Here is a 13,443-nt window from a genome sequence, read left to right as displayed (position 1 = left end):
TAAGATTACAGACATGAGCCATCAGTACCCAGCTTGTTTGTTATTTTGAACAAGGGTTAGCTGAATATTGACTTTTTGTTGGTTCATTTCTTCCATTCAACATGTAAACATGCCCTCCTACTGTCCTCCTGTCTCCAACGGTAGTGGTAAAAATACACTTGAGGTGTTTATATTTATTTTCGTGTGTACTGTGAAGTTTCCTTCATGAAGTTTCTCTTTCATCCTGTGTCAATATTTTCTCTATAACTTCTTTTGGTGTTGTACTTTATTGTGTTTCAGTTCTGGAAGGATTTACCGTTGTTTTTCTTGTGAATCACTTTATAATCCCATCATAATGTACAAGCATTCTAGTTGCTCTATTCCTTTAATTGTATTTGGTAGCACTACTCTTTAATTTTATCCATTTTTTCCTTTATACTTACCAGTGATTTGTTGTGATGCCCATTTATAGTTTTGATTAGTAATATTGAGCAACTTTACTTCTGTTTCACATTTTACAGGTTATGAGTAAAGCATGATTTAATGAAAAGCCATCTTTCTACCTTAATTTTCAGTCTCAGTTTTTCATTGAAAACTGTCATCATTGAGTTGGTTTGGCTTTCAACATCTTGTGTTTCACTGAAAAGTTTAGTCAAATATACACTAAAGTTTCAAACCTGCATGCTAGGCAAGCACCCTACCACTATGCCAAACTCCCAGTCCACACTTTCCTGGAGATGCAGACAGGAAAGATGGAGAGTGGGTCAGCTGGATGTTACATCTGGCACCTGGCCATGGAAACATACAAGAAAATACCCACACCATTAGTCATGTTATTAGAGGACTTTGCTTAACACACAGGCAGCATGGAACATACAGGATGGGAGAAGTGATGTCCTTCCTTACCTGGGAGGCAGAGCAGCAGGAGCCCCAGGAGCTGAGCAGGGGTCCTCATGTCCATGCTGGGTGCTGACTGGACTGACTGCTGCCCAGGGTGTGGGCAGACTCTGAAGAAGTGCTCAGGGCAGTGGGCTGAGCTCTGGGCACATGCAAATGAGCAGGGGCTGGGCAGGGCTGGGCACAGCTACAGGCTTGGCTGTCCTCAGTGAGTCAACACGGGCCTTGTGTCCACAGGTGTCTACACCAGAGGAGAGACACATACATTTGTCTGCAGAAAATGTGTTTCTTCTTGGAGGAATTTGAGTGAAGAAAAGGTTTTTAAGAGTATTTTCAAAATATATAACAGAAACCACTGATGTAGAAGGATATTCCATAAGTACATAGAAACATAACACTTGTTTCCTCACGGATCTTTTATTCACTCTTCATATTTTTTCCTGGAAAAACATCATTCTGTTTTGTTTTTACTAGTAGTTACACATTCATATTTTTTGTCTTTCTTCCTTCCTTCCTTTCTTCCTTTCTTTCTTTCTTTCCTTCTTCCTGTCTCTTTTTTTCCTTTTAAAAAATTTTTTGTCTGTCATGGTCAAGAACTCTAGATCTTGGCATGGTCCCTGAGCTCTTCTGCTCTAGGCTATTGTCTTACCCCTTGAGCCACTGTGCTACTTCCAGTGTTCTAGTGGTTAATTGGAGATAAGAGTCTCTTGGACTTCCATGCCTGGGCTGGCTTTGAACCTTGATCCTCAGATCTCAGCTTCCTGATTTACTAGGATTACAGGCATGAGCCACTGGTGCCTGGCTATGTCTTCTTTTCTTTCTCTGTCCTTGCTCCCGTCATACTTTCCTACCTTTCTTTTTACCTTTATCTTTCTATCCTTATTTTCTCCTTCCTTCTTTCTTTCCCTCTCTATCTCCTTCTCCTTCTGTTTCTTTTTCTCCTTTCAGTTTTTCCTTCCTTCCTTCCTACCTTTTTTTCTTTCTTGGTATCTCTCTCTTTCTTTCTTGGCTCTAAATCGGGAGCAGTGGCACCTACCTGCAAGCCCACATACTTTGATAGAAATAAACTGGGTGAAAATTTGAGGCCAATTTTAGACATTAGCATCATCAATATGTAGTTGTGTGTGAGGGCAATAGGAAAGATGCACTGCGAGCACTTCTGGCATTGGCTATGCAGCCATGGAAAGTTTGCAACATGATGAAATCGGACCTCAAGAGGAAATCTTTCCCTGTAGAAAGAAGTTCCTCCAGCATTTGGCTCATGCAAAGACACCTAGAAGTCATTTTACCTAGACTAGTTTCAGAAATGTTCATCACCAGGCAAGCTTTGGGTAACTGGAGAGCAGTTGACCAAAAAAGATGACTGAAAATAAACTCACATATTTATAGCCATCTGATTTTTAGCAGTGTCATAACATAACCAGGAGAAAATAATGTCACTTCAAAAACAGGACAGGAAAACTGGACCTTTCCATATAGAAGACTTAATGTACTTTGCTAATCTCAGCAATACTAAATTAAATCGAAAATAGATCAAAGATATGAGAGTGAGATGTGAAATTTTGAAACCACCATGAGAAAACATGGAAAATTATTTGAAGATAAGGTCACAGATAATTATTATTTATAAAAAGGGCAAGATAAGACATGTGGTACTTCTTCCAATTATGCTTTCTTGTTATCAATATGGAAATATATGTATATATATGAAATATCTGGGGCATGAAATCAGCGTCTGAATACTGTCCTAGATCTTAATTTGTAATCAAATCTAGCATACTACCCCTTTAGCCCAAGATGCACTGTGGGGTTTTTGAGAGTTTCCTGCTCAGGCTGGCTTTGAATTTTGATCTTCAATCTCAACCTCCTCAATAGCTAGGATTGCAGATGTGAGTCACCAGTTCATAGTAGGAAAAGAAATATAAAATAAAGAAATTTATTTTCCGTGTTTTTTGTGTTGTTGTATTGTTTTGCATCTGATTTTTTAAATGAAGAATATTCTTGGGACCTTTGGCCTAGGGATACAATGCTTGCCTAGCATGCACAAAGACTTGGGTTTGATAGCTCGGTCCCTCAATACATAGAAACGGCTGAAGTGGTGCTGTGACTCAAGTGCTAGCATTGAGTAAAGGACAGTGCTCAGACCTTGAGATCAAGCAAAAAAAAGTTCCTTCACTTGTTTTTCACATTTGTAAGATCATGGGCAATTTGTAATATTTCCACACAATTTCTAGCCTCTTATAGTTTCCTCTAACACTAATTTCAAACTTCTTATAGTTTCCAATAACACTAATATCCACCTTTTTATATTTTCCTCTAACAATCAAGTTTAATTTATTTTTTATGATCCCTGATTGTTAGACAAAACTTAGACTCGAATGTAAATGAGTCACATTGAGATCACTTATACAGAATGTTTTCAGAGTTTGGGAAAAAACAACCTTCCTGAGCAATCAGGTATCTCAACCCATCATTAGGACTATGGTAATTGCTTGTGGGAGCTCAAGACCATGTTCCTTCTCTGATTTTCTGCAGAATTGTGTCTTTTGGGGTCCATGTATAAGATTACGCTACTAAGACCCGGGATCTTTCTCTTGAAACCAGAGAATTCCACACTTCTTGTTCCAGCTTCTCTGCTTTCCGAGTAGTTAAGAAATTAGTGACTACACTCATTTTCTATGTTGAATGAAGTTCTGCTGGGAAAATTTGGACTGGCTTCTATTTTCTTGTGTCAATCACAAATGATACCTTTATATGAGAAGTCATGGCCATGTCTGTGCTTCATGGACAGAAGATGAGAAAAGGGACAGAAATGCAGAGGAACCTTCACAGAAACCAGAACCAAAAGCTTGAAGTAGAGTTCAGAGCCATTGTATATGAGAAGCACCCTCAGCAGGTGGAGGCAGCAGGAGGAGCAGCTAGGGCAGCCCAGCCTCTCACTTCTGCTTCACTGGGAGGTTTATGTTATGACTTGTATCACTGTGGGAGGATTACTGTAAGCTTGTTGACAGTAATAAGTGGCTGCATCTTCAGGCTGCAGGCTGCTGATGGTGAGAGTGAACTCTGTCCCTCGCCCACTGCCACTGAACCTGGATGGGACCCCAGATGCCAAACTAGTTGCATAATAGATCAGAAGCTTTGGAGCTTTCCCTGGTTTCTGCTGATACCAGTGTAAATTATCACTAATACCCTGACTGGCCCTGCAAGTGATGGTGACTCTGTCTCCTGGAGATGCAGACGGGGAGGATGGAGACTGGGTCAGCTGGATGTCACATCTGGCACCTGGCCATGGAAACATACAAGAAAATACCCACACCATTAGTCATGTTATTAGAGGACTTTGCTTAACACTCAGGATGGGAGAACTGCTGTCATTCCTTACCTGGGAGGCAGAGCAGCAGAAGCCCCAGAAGCTGAGCAGGGGTCCTCATGTCCATGCTGGGTGCTGACTGGACTGACTGCTGCCCAGGGTGTGGGCAGACTCTGAAGAAATGCTCAGGGCAGTGGGCTGAGCTCTAGTCACATGCAAATGAGCAGGGGCTGGACAGGGCTGGGCACAGCTGCAGGCTTGGCTGTCCTCAGTGAGTCACCACAGGCCTGTGTCCACAGGTGTCCACATCAAAGGAGAGACATATACATTTGTCTGCAGAGAATGTGTTTCTTCTTGAAAGAATTTTTGTGAAGTAAAGGTTTTTAAGACTATTTTCCAAATATGTAACACAGAGAAGTCACTGATGTAAGAGGATATTTCATAAATATATTGAAGCACATACTTGTTTCCTCACAGAACTTTCATTCACTCCCTATAAGTTTTCCTGGGAAAAATATCTGTTTTCTCTTTACCAAGTAGTTATACATTTATTATTTTTCTTTCTGTCTTCTTTCTGTCTTTTTTGGCTATCCTTGCTCTCTTCTTCCTTCCTTCCTTTCTTCCTTAACTTCGTTCTCCTTTTTTAGTAAATAATTTATTAACATTTATTTTTACATCATATTTCAAATGTCAAGTTTACCAAACAAGTATTCAAGAAAGAAATCTCTATATACAATCACTGGCACTTAGAGTTTAGAACTTAATTAAAATTAAGTTTGAGAGTTTGTATGTCATAGGTACATATTAATGTATGTAATGAATCATTACATCTATAGAGTATATAGCCCATCATAGATTTGTCTATGTACTTATGTTTATATTTCCAAGACCATGTCTATAACCTTGGGTACCCAAATATTGCATCATCGCTCTTGTACTGTTTGGATCTAATAGCCACATATTAAGGATAAGGTGTGCTTTTTGTTCCTTTGGTCTTGACTTGTCTCACTCAATATGATTCGCTGTAGCTTCATCCACTTCCCAGTGAATGCCATTATTTTATCTTCTCTGTTGGCTATATGCAATTACATTGTGTGTGTGTGTGTGTGTGTGTGTGTGTGTATCTACATGTGTATATATATCACATTTTTATCATTCATCAGCAATATTAATCTCCATCCTTTCCTTTCTCCATCCCTCCCTCTCTCTCTCCTTCCTACTTCCTCTTGTTTCTTTCTTTCTCTTTCTCTGGTTCTTTCTTTCTTTGTTTCTTTCTCTATTCTTCCTCGCTTCTTTCTTCCTATCTTACTTTTCTCTATTCTTTTCTTATTTCTCTCCCATCCTTACCAACCTTCCTCCCTCTTTTTCTCTTCCTTCCTCTCTTCCTTCTTTCCTTCCTTAGTTCCTTCCTTGCTACCTTCTTTTCTTCCTTCTTTTTTACTCTCCCTCCTTCATTACTCCTGTCACTGCCCCCTCTCATTTAATTTTGTTTTCATACTTGGGGCTTGAACTAAGTATTTGGGTGCTGTCCTCAAGGTTAATACCCTGCCACATGAGCCACCAATCCAGATTGTCTTTTTTTCAGATCATATAATATTTATTGAAATGAACTCCAGAAAATGGAAAGAAGAGGGTTTTTCTTTGTTCTTTTTGTTTTATTTTGTTATCAGTTTTGGGTAGGGCAAGGGGGGCACAGAAATGAAGGGACAAAGAGTGAAAAATTAGGCAATGTTATCCACTAGAATCTGTGTTGAAAATGAACTATACAGCTTGTCCATGAGGATGGGAGGAGAAAACTGGGAGAGAGTGAGTGAGAGGGGTGAAATTCTCGAAAAAGAAATGTACTCATTATCTGATTTATGAAACTAACTCCTCTGTAAATCATCTTTATAATAATAAAAAAAGAAAATGGGAGCAGAGGCTGCCACTGAAGTTGCCTGCTGTCATTATTAATATATGCTACTATATTGTATAGTATTGTATGCTCTTATACCTTCTTTGCTAGATGAGAGCCTTTACTAAGGTAAGAATAGCAGGTTACTGGGGGTTGTATAGTTTGGGTTATCATCCTCTTTGAAGAGGATGATATTATTCTAATATGACTTTTGCTGTAGGTGGTGAGCCTAGGGAACAATACTGTTCCTAAACAAGTCTTTTCCCTCTTAAGGTAAGGATATTAGTAAGGAATGTAGTTAATTCACAATTCCTACAATGTTTTCTTTCTTCATCTGCATTTGTATGTCTGGACACTAAGCATTTCAAGCTTTAATTCCCTGTCATCTTGTTCTTCCCTCATTCTCACTTAGCTACTCAAAAATGCCAAAAATCCTTGGTATTATCTTTCTGTGTGTGTGTGGGGGGGGGTCAGGGGCCTTGAACTTGGCCTGGGTGCTTTCCCTGAGCTCTTCAGCTCAGGGCTACCATCGTACCCTAGAGCCAAGCCCCACTTAACTTTTCTTAAAGTTAATAGGAGATAAGAGTCTCAGATCCTTTTGTGCCCAGGCTGGCTTTGCACCTTGATCCTCAGATCTCAGCCTTCTGAGTAGCTAGGATTACAGGCATGAGCCACCACCAGCTTGGCATTATTCTTGGTATTGTTATTTCTCTCATTCTACATTGTTCTTTAACAAAACCTGTTTTCACTTTTGAAATATCTACCAAATCAAGCAATTTCTTCTTGGCCCCATATTGGGGGTCTTACTTAGACTCCTGGTCCTTGTGCTCTCATTTGGCCTTTTTGCCTATAGTTGGCATCCTACTACTTGTGCTGTATCTTCAGTTTAGTAATTTTTTTTGGCCATTCCTGGCCTTGAGCTCAGGGCCTGAGCACTATCCTTGGACTTTCTCAAGGCTAGAGCTCTACCACTTGAGCCTGAGCACCACTTCCAGCTTTTTTCTGTGTATTTAGTACTGAGGAGCTGAACTTGGGTCTTTGTGCATGCTAGGCAAGCACTCTACCACTAGGCCAAACTCCCAGCCCTCCAGTTTGGTATTTTAATGGTTTCAAACCCTGATCCACAAATCTTAGTCCCCTGAGTAACTAAGATTACAAGTGTGGGCTATCAGTATTTAGCTGCTTTGTGTGTGTGCGTGCACGTACACATGACACCTCAGCTCATATTTCCTCCTTTTAAAAATGTGGTAAAGATAGTTCCACTTACATGGTAAAAGTGACACATATTTTTGTGTCCTACTGTATCTTGTACATTTTTGTTCTGAATCAATAGTGCTGTTTTATGAATAACATATATTTGCATGTATTATTCTCACATAGAACATGGACAGAGATATCTTACATTTGCATCTCAAAAAACCCTGCACATAGTAGGCTCTTTAAAAAAATTATTTATTGCCAATCCTGGGGCTTGGGCTCAGGGCCTGAGCACTGTCCTTGGACTTTTTCAAGGCTAGAGCTCTACCACTTGAGCCACAACATCACTTCCAGCTTTTCCCATGTATGTGGTACCGAGAAATCAAACCCGGGTCCTTGTGCATGCCAAGCAAGCACTCTACCACTAGGCCAAACTCCCGGCCACATAGTAGGTTCTTAATAATGTTTATAGAAATAAGGAGATATCCAGCATTGATATATCCTTAGTGAGGAACATACATGTTTTGGTACTTTGCAAGTAGATATTTAATTGCATTCAGCATACATTCCTTTTCTCTCTCTCTCTCTCTCTCTCTCTCTCTCTCTCTCTCTCTCTCTCTCTCTTTCTCTCTCTTTAGATTCAAACTCTCAGGAGATAATCCCATTTGTTCAGCAGGTAAGTTCTTTTTTTCTTTTTTTTTTGGTTGGTTGGTTGTGGGGCTTGAACTAAGGAACTAGTTGTTGTTCCTGAACTCTTTTGCTCAAGGTTAGTTCTCTACCACTTTGAGTCACAGTGCCACTTCTGGTTTTCTGGTTGTTAATTAGAAATAATAGTCTCACAGGAACTTTTCCAGGCTGGGTTTGAACCCTGATTCTCAGATCTTAGCTTCCTGATTAGCTAGGATTTCAGGAGTGAGCCACCAGTGTCTAGTTGGTCTGACTTAAGTAACCCTCTAGCATTCTCTAATAATTTTGTCTAGAATGATACAAAATGTGTTTGAGGGACAGGAGTTTGGCCTAGTGGTAGAGTGCTTGCCTAGCATGCACAAAGACCCAAGAGTGGTGCTGAGGCTCAAGTGGTAGAGCTCTAGCCTTGAGAAAATCCAAGGATAGTACTCAGGCCCTGAGCTCAAGCCCAGGACTGGCAAAACAAACAAAATGTTTGAGAAGAATAGCAGAGACTTACTTCTACTTCTCACAGAGGAGATGCTTGGGCAAGAACATGAAGTAGTAGGGAAAAGCAGGAATCCCATAGAGAGCCCTAGAGAAAGTTCGGATTCTGGCTCTACCATATATTTATTCTATCTATCTATCTATCTATCTATCTATCTATCTATCTATCTATCTATCTATGTATCTATCTATCTATGTATCTATCTATCTATCTATCTATCACAACAGCAGGGCTATCTATCTATGTAACTGTCACAACAGCCCGGGCTGACCTAGACCAATTCCTGACTGCTGGAATTATAGGTACCACTTTGCCTGGGACTTATTCTGCAATCTTTGACTATCTCTCTCTCTTGTCAGGAAGAATTATTCACCCTAAAGTCTTCAATTAAAAGAGAGGTTGGGGGTTGGCCTAGTCGTAGAATGCTTGCCAACAAAGCAGGAAGCACTGGATTCGATTTCTCGGTACCACATACACAGAAAAATCTGGAAGAGGTTCTGTGGCTCAAGTGGTAGAGTGATAGCCTTGAGAAAGCTCAAGGACAGTGCCCAGGCCCTGAGTTCAAGCCACAGGATCGGGGCTGGGGGAAAACATAAGAGGAAAATCCCATAAATCAAACCTTGAGAAACTTGAGCGGAGTGTGATAGAGATTGCCAATGAGATTGAGAAGGAGAGGCCAAAGTAGAGAAAACATGACAGGCAAGGAGAGAGGTCTGGCATATCACTGTTTGAATCATGTGCTATTGAGAAATCAGGACAAATAAGGGCTTAACAGTATGCCTGGCGTTTTAGCAACACAGAGATCATTGGTGATCTAAGGAAAAATGGCCTATGGAGGTGGGGTAGGTGTGGGGTTTGGAAATCAACCATGAGTTGACAAGTGAATGAAAATTTAGGAGTTATAGTGTTATAGATAACACTTCTGTGAAATTTGAGAGTGCATAGGACAAGAGAATTTTGGCCGCACCTGGAAAAGGATATTTGAGGGAATATTATTTCTCAATTACATACAGATTGCCTTTTTCATGGTTAATTGGAGGTAAAGAATCATAGAGTCTTTTGCAAAGGCTGTTTTCAAATACTCATTCTCCTAACTCACACTCATGAGTAGGTAAGCTGATAGGTATTAGCCATGAGCACCTCACTCGTGTGTGTGTGTGTGTGTGTGTGTGTGTGTGTTTTCTCATTTATCCTGGGGCATGAACTGATGGTCTAGGTTTTGTCCCTTAGATTTTTGTACTCAGGGCTAGCACTTCCATATACCAGCGGCAGATCTACTTCCACATATTGGATGAAAAATTGGTTATAATCTCAAGGATTTTCCTTCCTAGGCTGGCTTCAAATTGCTGTTCTTGGATCTAAGTTTACTGAGTAGCTAGGATTACAAAAATAAGGCACAGATACCCAACTTTAATTGCTTTAGATACAGAGGTAACATGAAAAGTACTAAATGAATAGAAAAGTATCTTATATAGTTTTAATCATTGGCATTACAATATAAGCTGGAGCAATTTTTTACAGGTGCAGTTTCACTCCGATGACCCACCACTGAAACTTTAGACTTCTTATATGACTTATATGTACTTTTCTTAATCTGGTATCTCATATTTTGTTACTGTTATACCACTGAATACTACTTCCCACAGTTCATCAGGATGAAAGTGATGAGTTTTAAGGTTGGCCATGATTACTTCAACAAAAACTACTGCTACCCAGCCACACATGGTCTTCATTCATTCCAAATGAGTGGAAATCTCATGCCTGCCCAGGAAGTAGTACTGCTGTTCACATCTCCAGGACCAAGTGAAGAGAGAAGAGAGAGGATGGGTGAGGAGAGAGAGACAGATAGAGACTGAGACAGAGAAAATGAGACAGAGAAAAAGAGAGTCAGTCTTGTTTTCTTCTGAAGCCAGTAAATATGTACATGAAGAAACATCTTGGATCTTGAGCAAACATAGGTAGAAATTTGCTCAATCAGATATCATATTATGCCTTTCCTTGGACACCCTGCTCAATTTAATGGTGAGAAGAGTCATCTTTGCCTTCATTACATACACTCCTGAGTTTAGGAATTCTCTAAGTCTTATTGCTACCTTTCTATGCATCTAAGTAGGATGAAGAAGGAAGATGTCATGAACCTATTCCTGTGGTGAGGTTGGAAGAAGTCAGGCCCAAAAGATGACTGAGAAGTCTTGTATGGAATTATTTATGTGGTTTCAGTGAGTGAGGGGATTGAAGTTTGGCCTAAACTCTCAGCTACTGGGATAAACTTGATTTACTTCACACAGCCACTTCTGTGGAGTTTCTGCATGAGGAGTACTCATGCCAATGAAAAGTTAGAAAAGTTTACTTTAAATAACCATGAAATGTGCAGGGAGACACTGGAGTGGAGGGGAGGTCACCTGTCAGGACCTGCAAGCAGTGCAGAGCATTGGTATCCAACCCTGGGTTTGTAGACATGGCAATGACCTAGGTGAGGAGACCTCCCGTTTCACAGATAGATGATCTGGTGTCTGAGGGAACTCCAGAGGACATATTTCTGTGTTTAGCATTACTCAATAATGTAACCCAGTCTTGGAATGGCAGAAGCTTAGACCTGAATTTTTCTTTATAATATGTTTTATTTTCAAGGTGATGTAGAGATGGGTTACAGGTACATGAGTGAGGTAATGAGCACATTTCTTGTTGAAGAGTGTTACACCTCCCTAATTTTTTTCCCACTTTCCCTACCCCTGAATGCCCTCCCCATCATTTTATTCCCACGTTCCCTACCCCTGAATGCCCTCCCCAGAAGTTATAAACTTCATTTCCAACAAAGCTTTTTGTAAGTATCACTGTTGTATTGAATCTTCCTTTGTTCTTTGTCTCACTAATTTGTTATTACCATTCCCTTTTCCTAATCAGATAAAAGTATATATAAGTCACAGGGTAACATACTCAATCAAAAGCAGTTACAATAGAACAAAACCTAGATACATGAGGCTACCTAGTATGACGCTGACTGAAAGAACCTCCAAGATACAGAAACACGAATTGAACAAAAGGAGAAAAAGAAAGAAAAAAGAAACAACTTCACACATTCCACCAAAAAAGCAAAAACAAATAAAACAAAAAAAGTCTTGCTTCTTTTCATATCTTAAAGTTCATTTTGATTAGCATTATTTTAGATGGTCATATGTAAGAGCTATTTACCTATTGTGATCCTCTGTTAGATATATTCTAGACATACATTATTACAATGAATGAAACCAGAGAATCTATATTTTTTGCATTACAAAAAATTCAGCCTGCTGGGAATAACTAGCATATCTCCTTTCAGGTAAATTAATTAATTAATTTGATAAGTAATGTGTTAACAGTTTTCCCCCATGCGATAATTTGTGTACTCTTCTAAAACAAGAGAGGCATTGCCATATTTGTACTGCTGTAGACAGAGAAATAAAGAGAAATCTGCACAGCTGATTCTATTAAGATCCTCAGGTGACCTTCAGAGACTTTCTGCCTCTGAGAAGCTGTGTCAGCAGGTGGAGGCAGCAGGAGGAGCAGCTAGGGCAGCCCAGACTCTCAATTCTGCTTCCCTGGGAGGTTTATGTTATGATTTGTGTCACTGTGGTAGGGTAACTAATATACTGTTGACAGTAATAAGTGCCAGCATCTTCAGGCTGCAGGCTGCTGATGGTGAGAGAGTAATCTGACCCAGATCCACTGCCGCTGAAACTGGATGAGACCCCAGAATGCAAACTGTCTCCCCAATAAATCAAGGGTTTAGGAGCTTTCTCTGGTGTCTGCTGATACCAGGCTAAGTGACTGCTAATGCCTTGACTGGCTCCACAATTGATTGTAACTGTCTCCAGGAGATGCAGGCAGGGAGGATGGAGACTGGGTCATCTGGATGGCACATCTGGAACCTGGCAGAAAAAAAAACATTAAAAAAAAACAATTATCCTCCTTGAAATTCATGCTATAAGAGGTCTTCCTGAAGTTCCAGACAGCCCTGGATGTCTTAGGCTGAGTTAATGCCCAGCAGTGTCCTTCCTTACCTGAGAGGAAGAGCAGCAGGAGCCCCAGGAGCTGAACAGGGGTTATGTCCATGCTGTGTGCTGACTGGACTGACTGCTGCCCAGGGTATGGGCAGATCTGAAGAAGTGCTCAGGGCAGGGGGCTGAGCTCTGGGCACATGCAAATGAGCAGGGGCTGGGCAGAGCTGGACACAGCTGCAGGCTTGGCTGTGCTCAGTGAGTCTCCACAGGCCTTGTGTCCACAGGTGTTCACACCAGAGGAGAGACACATAAATTGGCCTACAGAAAATGTATTTCTCCTTGGAGAACATTTGATGGTAGAAGATAGTTTCCTATTTTCAAAATGCATAATGTGCAGAAGAAATTATGTAACAGGATATTTCATAAATATATTGATATATATTCTTGTTTCTGCTTGGATCTTTTATTTATTGTCAATAATTCTTTATTTATTTATTTATTTTCTTTTTCTCCCTTTCTATCCCCTCCCTCATTTTCTCCCTTCCTTTCTTTCTCTCAGCTTTTCTTTCTTTTCTGTCTTCTCCTTCTCGCTCTTTTTCTCTTTTCCTCTTTCTGTCACTGTCGCTCTCTGTCTCTGTCTCTCTGTCTCTCTGTCTCTCTGTCTCTCTGTCTCTTTGTCTCTCTCTCTTGCTCTCTTTCTCCCCCCATCTCCCTCCCTCCTTCTCCATTATCATTCTTTGGTTCATACTTTCTTTCATTTTCTTGTACTTGGGTCTTGAACAATGTGTCTGGGTACTGTCTCTTAGCTCTTTCCTGAAAGATAAATGCTCTACCAGAGGAGCCACACTTTCAATTGCAGGTTCTGAGTGATTAATTGGAGGTAAAATTCGCATGGATTTTTATTTATTTATTTTTGCACAGGATGTCTTTCAACACCCATTCTTGAATATCACATTCATGAGTAGGTTGGTTGACAGGTATTATACATTGGCACCTGGCTAAAATGTTCCAT

General features: G+C 40.3%; 1 pseudogene; it reads right to left on the bottom strand.

Annotated features, from left to right (window-relative positions):
• Window positions 1-3,765: 3,765 nt before the first annotated feature.
• LOC150060395 (immunoglobulin kappa variable 1-39 pseudogene) lies at window positions 3,766-4,313 on the bottom strand (annotated as a pseudogene).
• Between the last annotated feature and the right edge of the window lie 9,130 nt (window positions 4,314-13,443).

This window comes from Megascapheus bottae, chromosome 7 (genome assembly GCF_031878675.1).
Source record: "Megascapheus bottae isolate mThoBot1 chromosome 7, mThoBot2.hap1, whole genome shotgun sequence".
Classification (NCBI taxonomy): Eukaryota; Metazoa; Chordata; class Mammalia; order Rodentia; family Geomyidae; genus Megascapheus; species Megascapheus bottae.
This window is presented reverse-complemented; position numbering and strand designations above follow the sequence as displayed.